Source organism: Neophocaena asiaeorientalis, unplaced genomic scaffold, assembly GCF_003031525.2.
Source record: "Neophocaena asiaeorientalis asiaeorientalis breed wild unplaced genomic scaffold, Neophocaena_asiaeorientalis_V1.1 scaffold362, whole genome shotgun sequence".
Taxonomy (NCBI): Eukaryota; Metazoa; Chordata; class Mammalia; order Artiodactyla; family Phocoenidae; genus Neophocaena; species Neophocaena asiaeorientalis.
The window spans coordinates 379,336-386,907 of NW_020175700.1; positions in this window are offsets into that span (position 1 = coordinate 379,336).

The following is a 7,572-nucleotide window of genomic DNA, read 5'->3' on the forward strand; positions in this document are numbered from 1 at the left end:
TCTCTCCCTAAAATATATTTTATCTCCAAAATGCAAAAGAGATGTTCTTTCATAACAGAGTTCTACCTCACCTAATTTAAGAAAGACTCAGACATTTTACAAAGACTGCTCTCTCCCTACCATGCAGTCTTATCTGTCTTACATTTCTTCCCCTCCTTCATTTTTGAGAAATCAATAAACCTTCCAAATGGATATTTGTGGAATTATTTAACAATAAAACATAGCCATCCTTTATCTTTTCCATGAAGCTCCTGATCTCTGGTGGCCTCGGCCTGCAGCAGCTTGAAGCAAGATTTTGTTCCCCTAACCAGGAATCAAACCCAGGCCACGGCAGTGACAGCACCAAATCCTAACCACCAGACCACCACCAGGGACCACCAGTGGCCAGTGACAAGGCCCTGGCCCTTCAGCTATGAAGAAATGAATTTCCACATAGAAACAGAAAGTAGTGAAGCAAGTAAAGTATTTATTAGGAGGAAAAAGAGTACAGTATGTGTGGATAGACACATGGGTGGGCTCAGAGAGAGAGAGTCGTACCCTCGTGGCAGTTTGAGTCACTTTTTTGGGGCATTTCTTACAGATTTCCTTTGACCAATCATCTTGCTTTGCCTGGTTCTGAGTCTGTTTTTGGTTTATCTCAGGGTCTTCTCCTGTATGTGTGTACATCTCTTAGCTGAGATGGATTCCAGTGAAGAGGCCTATGGGTAGTTTACATCACTTATTACGAGGTGGCTCCCCCTCCATTTTTGACCTCCAAGGAGCCTTTCTGCACATGTGTAGTCTGGGAAGTCTCCTTGACTTCGAGAATAAGGAATATGTGGTCTCTTATCTTCTATCTGGGCAGGGCCCAGCCTCCTCCATCATCCTGCTTTTATGGAGTTTCTGCTGTTACAGAGTTTCTGTCAATGGGGGAGAAACTGTTCAGCCTAGGACCCATCCATCTCCTGCCTCACACCCATGCCTGTCCTTCTGACGCATTTGAGCTGATCACTTGAAAACTTGATGACAGCACCCCTGGCCTGCACTGCAACCAGTCAGGACCCAGGGACTTGGCACCTGTGATGGTTTTGCTAACCCAGAAGATTTCAAGAAACTCTCTGGAGTGTTCTATCCATCAGTGACCCTAATTGCATCCCCTCGTATTGCCATAATACATAATTAAGAAAAAGGAGACATTTGATCACATATTATAGGGATTTGCTGCATTGCTTGGGAAGAAGCTGGTTAGAGAGAGTGACAAGGAGATCTACTGAATATTTTCATACAGTGAGTGCTCAAAACTATCAATCCTTCATTTATTTATTTTTTTCAGTCTGAAAATTAAAGATGAATAATGATGTCCCAATTGCCCTTCACAATCATGATTCAGCCTGAGAGCTAATAAGCCACCTTCAATACCCACCCCACCTTCTCTGAACAGATATTTTTTCCACATGGATGAGCACAAAGAAATAATCAGATAGGAGATTTTTCTTCTAAATTAGGCCTCTTGTTTGTAAACTGAAAGAGTGCTAATGCAGTTCAAACTCGGCTATGCCCCACACAGGCCCATTTTGCCTCGGCTTATTACAAAGAGGGAGAAAATGGAAGGTTTTGTTCTATTCTTTGAGCTCCTTCTGTGTGAGAGGCCATTCAAACGATTGGTACTTCTCTCTCACCCGCTCTCTCTCTCTTGCCCGCGCCCCCGCCCCCCACCCCTTGCTCACACACTCTCTCTGTTTCTCTCTGTTATGCCAGCATTAGAGGCGAGCCGCTGGCTGAGAACGTGCTTTGATGTCGACCCCTCGCTGCCACGGCGAGACCTGCCTTGGTGGGTGAGTAGCGCAGGAGTGAGGGCATGTGTGGGAGAGAGGAGGATGAAAGGAGGGCGACTGGGGCCAAGGATGAGGACAGATTCCTGCCTGTTCACTTAGATGCTTCAGGAAGGCAAATGCGGAGCCTTGTGATTACAGAGGTTATGAACCAGCTAAACTTCAGAAATGACCATTTAAAGTACTGCCTAACCTAAAGAATCAAATTATTGTTCAGGCTTTTGGTTTCAAAAAAAGAAAAGAAAGAGACAAGCCATGAGCATTGCCAAAGAGAAAAAGACATTCAGATGACCTTCTAAGGAGGTTGGTTAGTCAAGGATGCAGGAACCCCAGCACACAGATAGGGTCTGAGTGACAGCTTAGCACAACTTGCTGCCTTTCAAGTTTTGTTCTGATGACTTGCGCCAGATGTCAGAAATAAATCTCTGGCCCCAGTGGTAAGGTTACATTTGTGACACAGGCAGGCAACACATGAAATCGTCACATGGGCAGTCTACTCTGATCTCCATGGACCAGCGTGGCAAGGGACACCCTGAGAGGCTGAGCCCACAAAGGAGCTTATGCCTTTTGTAAATTCTTGTCATTCAAGGGCTACCTTTGATTAGACTGTGGAGTTTCTGTGCCTCTGTCTAGATTATGAGGCTTTTCATTGCCAGGTTGTCAGAACAGATCGGACCTTGTTCTCCTGCAACCAACACTTGTTTCCTCCTCCCTCAACCACCTGTTTTGTTCATCCCACTGCATAAAGGAATGAGAGTCTGTCCTCATCACTGATTTCCCAGCACATTCTGTCAGCTCTTTCCACCAGGTTTGGGACAGTGGAAAGAAGCAGAGAAATTTAATACAAAATCCTTTCTCTTTTTTTTTCATATTTTATTGACTCCCAGAGTATATTATTTCAAAAAAATATTTTATCATCAAGCAAGAATTTATTGAAGACTACTACGTGTAAGATCCATAGGAAAGAAATCTACAATTCAGAAGTTGAAAGCAAAATCATTTCACTCTATATTCAACCTGAAACCGCCCTTCAGTGCTAAAATGTCTCCTACTATTAAAATACGATCTTTTTTTTAAAAATCTCAATTTTTTAGGAGAATAAAATGATAAGAAGTTCTATGTTTTTCCCACTGCATCTTTTCCTTGACTTTTGGTTTGCATGAGTGTACCTTACCTGAGACAAGATGGTCAGTGAGTATTCACATACTGGTCAGAATATTCATGGGAGCTATTTGCTGGTGAACAATTCTGGATGTCATCAGGAGCTAAATAAGCTGTCTGCTGCCAGTCAAAATGCCATTCAGACAAGACCTCATTTTCCATTGAGATGGACTGACACATATCTTACTTCTAAGGTGCCTTCCAAGCTAAGCCCGCCTCTCACTATTCACAGTCTAGAAGAAAAATTCGCAGAGTGCTCTCAGCTCTACCCTTGGTCCCAAAGAAGAGGCAAGCTGATGCTCTTTTTAGGGAAGACTCAGCTCAAAGGAAAACCTCCTTATGGAATGGGGGAGTGTCTCATTATTATCATACTCACCGCAACCCAAGAGCATCTGGGCTATACACTGGGTTCATGGTTGTAGAAACTGTTTGCCCTCCATTGCTTTTAAATGATGAAACACAAAAAGATCTAGGTTAAATGGAACCATTTGTGTTAAAGGATATATACATCTCCAGTGATAGAGAATGTGTTCAGATAAACTATGCAGACTTTGCATGAGTGCTTTTGTTTTTTAAACCACACCCTGATGAGGATTCTTACTCTTGTGAAAATCTTCACAAAAACATAAATAAAATCAAGCAGGAAAATTGCATGGGTGATGGAGAGCCCCCCTCCCACAGCCCGGGCAGATACTATGCCTGTCCTTCACACAGCAGGTCATCTTTGGTGACTTCCCCATTCTTCACTCCACCCCTCAATTATGAAATCAGCAAAACTCTCAGGGGAAGAAGACCCAGAAAGAACAAATGTGGCAGCAAGAGACAGAGGGATCAATACCTTCAGAGTCTGAGACTGTAATGGGCCCTGTAGGTCTGTAAATTATCAAACAAAAATTCTTTTTCAAGAAGGGGAAAAAATGCATTTTAATAGCAGCTCTATAATTAGCCATTTCTGTTCAAGGTTTCTTAGTAGTTTTTATGTTTGTCTGCTTTACCTTTATTTCCTTTAACAGTGTTCACATAAAATGGCTCAGAATTGCTCTCCCTCTAATTATTTACTGTAACAACAAACAAGCTGAGAGAAAGGTGACAGAGTAGTGAAGAAAGATCTTGTACAGGATGTATTGACTCACCACTGTTTCCTTCTTACTCCTTGATTTTCTTTTTTATTCTTTCCTAGCATATAATTTGTACGTTTGCATAAAACTCTCGCCTGAGTTGTTTGATTTTGTGATGATGTTAGACACTTGGTCTGTGAGTTTGCTCTTAATATAGATACACAGTTTGTTCAGCCTTTGGTACAAAGCAGATTCATTCTAGCCCCAAAGTCACGATTGGCCAAGATGGAGCTGGTGTGATTTGTGTGTGATAGGGGGTGGGGGGCAGTTTGGAAATGTAAATGTGACAACCCAGAGAAGGTAGGAGTTTAGATGCCAAGACTGAATTGTAAGGCAGGGAACAATTTGGGGGGAAAAAAAATCAATGTTCAATTCTGAGAAAACAGATGAGAAATGAAATCCTCACTGGGGCAAAAACAAGAGGCAAAAATCCCAAGGATGAATCAGGGTCAAAGTCACTATAGTCTGAAGAAGGCAGGAGATTCACAGTGATGGAAGTAGTCACCCAGGTATCATGCCCTCAAAATTGAAATTGTTTGCATCCATCTTTCTGAAAGCCCATCTTAAAAAGGTGAGACTCTGAGCTCAGCACCAGAAACCATGAACACTGTGCTGTGAATAACAATGGTTCTATACGCGGCCAATACCTGATATACAGAAGAAGAATAAGTTCAGGGGTCAGAACATGGGCCTGGGAGGCAGCAGGTTCAACCACCGTTCACCATTTTACTGTGAGTAACATCAAGTGATCATTATCAACAAGTTGTCGTTACTAAGCGATCAAAATATTGTGAGAGAGATGGTAATGTGGAACTTAAAGAAATAGGAAGAGTCTAAAATTAAGCCTCTGAGGGGTGACCATTGCACCCCTTGTAAGGTAATACATCCATGTCGCTTCCAGGATGAAGGCCAGGAGACCACTGACACTATATAATATAATGTGTATATTAACCATCTCTCAAGTGGTTCTCTTTAAAACCAATCATAGATATGACCCATGGCCTTTTCTGTATTGTCCTAATGTGAGTTTCCTTCAGAGATGAGTCCATTCCCACTTTGATGTGACACACATGAGATATTACAGGAAGAGTTCCCCCTCTCTAGGAGTCCAGGGCTTTCCTCTGCAATAAGCTTCCCTTCAACACGAAGCCAGGTTTAAAATCGCCTGTGTTATGTTAGAGCTCTCTAGCAAGATTCAGAACAAAATAAATTTTGCTCTGTTCTCTGAGTAGTAATGGATCTTGGTAACAGGCTCTTTCTGTAGTTTATTGGTCCATCTTATAGTTTATTAGAGCCCAGCCTGTGTCAGGACTTCCACTGTAAACCCATATTTTCTGGTTTGAGAGATCAATGATAAAATTGGGCTAGTACTGAAACTTAATCTTGATATTCAGTTCCTGCTTGAGAACATTAAAAGGAGAAATTAAAGAGAGAAGGATAGAGATAGAGAGATGGAAAGAAACACCCATGAATGTGGTGTCATAATTTTGATATGTGTTTTAACTTATTAGTTAATTGTGAGGCACACTTTTTTTCATTATGTTTCCATTTATCATGGGGCATATATGACAGAGGAGAAGTTATTTGATAGAAAGAAAATTAAATGAAAAGTAAAATCAGTTTTCCCTCTGCACAGTTATCATACCTATATGTCCACAAAATAACCACGTCTTCACATTTTAATTTGCTACTCAAGTTACCTAAATAACGTGGGGTTTAACAGTGTGCAAAAGCCAAGAGGGAAAAATGTAGCTGTGTTCTTAATTGTTGAATTTTTCATAGTTTTTTCTTTCCTTTGGGTGATTATGAGCCATTGGCGGATTTCTGTTAAGATGAGCTTTTATGCCTTTCTTCATTTAAACAAAAACCGAATAATACCAATGTTTTTTGTTTTACTCATGCCCCACTGAAGAAAATTATTTAAACATGTTTAAAGTGCTTCCGATGGCAATGATGGCTAAGAAAAGATCATTTGTAAAGGATCCATTTCAAAATGCACTGTCTTGCTGTAATGTCCACTATAGAGAAAGACCTTAGCTTAAATTATACCACAGCTATTTTAAATGGATTTTTAAATTATCTACCTTTGCATTTCATCATGACTGTTTCAGGGAAATTATCCTGAGATAATGCCAACAAATGGCTGCAGACTTTAGGTTTATAATTGCTCTTGTTCATTTAAGGTTCCCAGCAGACCATATCAGGAAATTCAATGTCTGGCAAATCGGGGTTGATAATATACCGTAACTGGCATTTTCTTATTAGACGAGCACCCAAATCAGCCTTCATTGTAGCAATGACCCTAATTAAAAGAACCATGATTTAAAGCAAAGTCTGTGCATTTTAAGGATCAGATCTGGTTATGGTAGTGTTAGCCAAAGGGTTTTTTTTTTTTTTAAACTTGGAAAATTGGCATTATCTAAACTTAATTTTAATTTTTCAAATGTATATCATAGTTTTTCAATTCCTCTCTCAAATGAGAGTCTTCCTTCTAGCTACTTAATATGTAAAAATGTCACATACATACAATCCCATATACCTAAGTACTCATCTCTTTCTCCAGTAGATGATTCAGTTTTAGAGCTAAAAGAGATCTCAGAAAAATGATCACTTAATAAAGGCCTCACCAGCCTTACTATCTTAAGTGGAAGAAATGAGGGCTTTGAAGCTAATGCAGTTTGCTTTGGATCATCAGTTGGTGAGAGGTAAAGCCTGAATTGCATGAGCCTCTTGAAGGCTGCACAAAAAAGAAGCTCCTCCCCCCACCCTCCGCAAAAAAAAAAAAAAAAAAAAAAAAAAACCTGTTAAAGATGTTACCTGTGGCCTATGTTGATGTACGTGGCTTTTTTTTTAAAAAAAAACTCATCCTGTCAACAGAAAGTATTAATTGCTGTGGACTCTAACAGTATTTTATAGACTGAAATTTTATCCTAACATTTCTCTGAGGGACCATGACCATAAAATTATCTTGGACCATATTGGAAGGATCTTTGAGTACTACATTTAAATGTGTGTATAAAATTTGAAAACTTATTGGGTGGGATCCAAAGTAAATCCACCCTATCTATATGTCAAGGATAATGAGAGGCAGTAAGAATGATAACCAATATTTGGGGATCATGTTACAATTCATAAAGAACCCTTACCTATATTATTTCCTTAACTAAAGTTATCTTCACCCCAACACTGTGAAGATGCAGGGTAAGAACAGAACTTGAGATTTTCGAGTGCCATTATACCCATTTCCTCGTTTAGAAATAGGAACGGTCTTCCCTGGTGACGCAGTGGTTGAGAGTCCGCCTGCCGATGCAGGGGACACGGGTTCGTGTCCCGGTCCGGGAAGATCCCACATGTCACGGAGCGGCTGGGCCCGTGAGCCATGGCCACTGAGCCTGCACTTCCGGAGCCTGTGCTCTGCAGCGGGAGAGGCCACGGCAGTGAGAGGCCCGCACACCGCAAAAAAAAAAAAAAAAAAAAAAAAT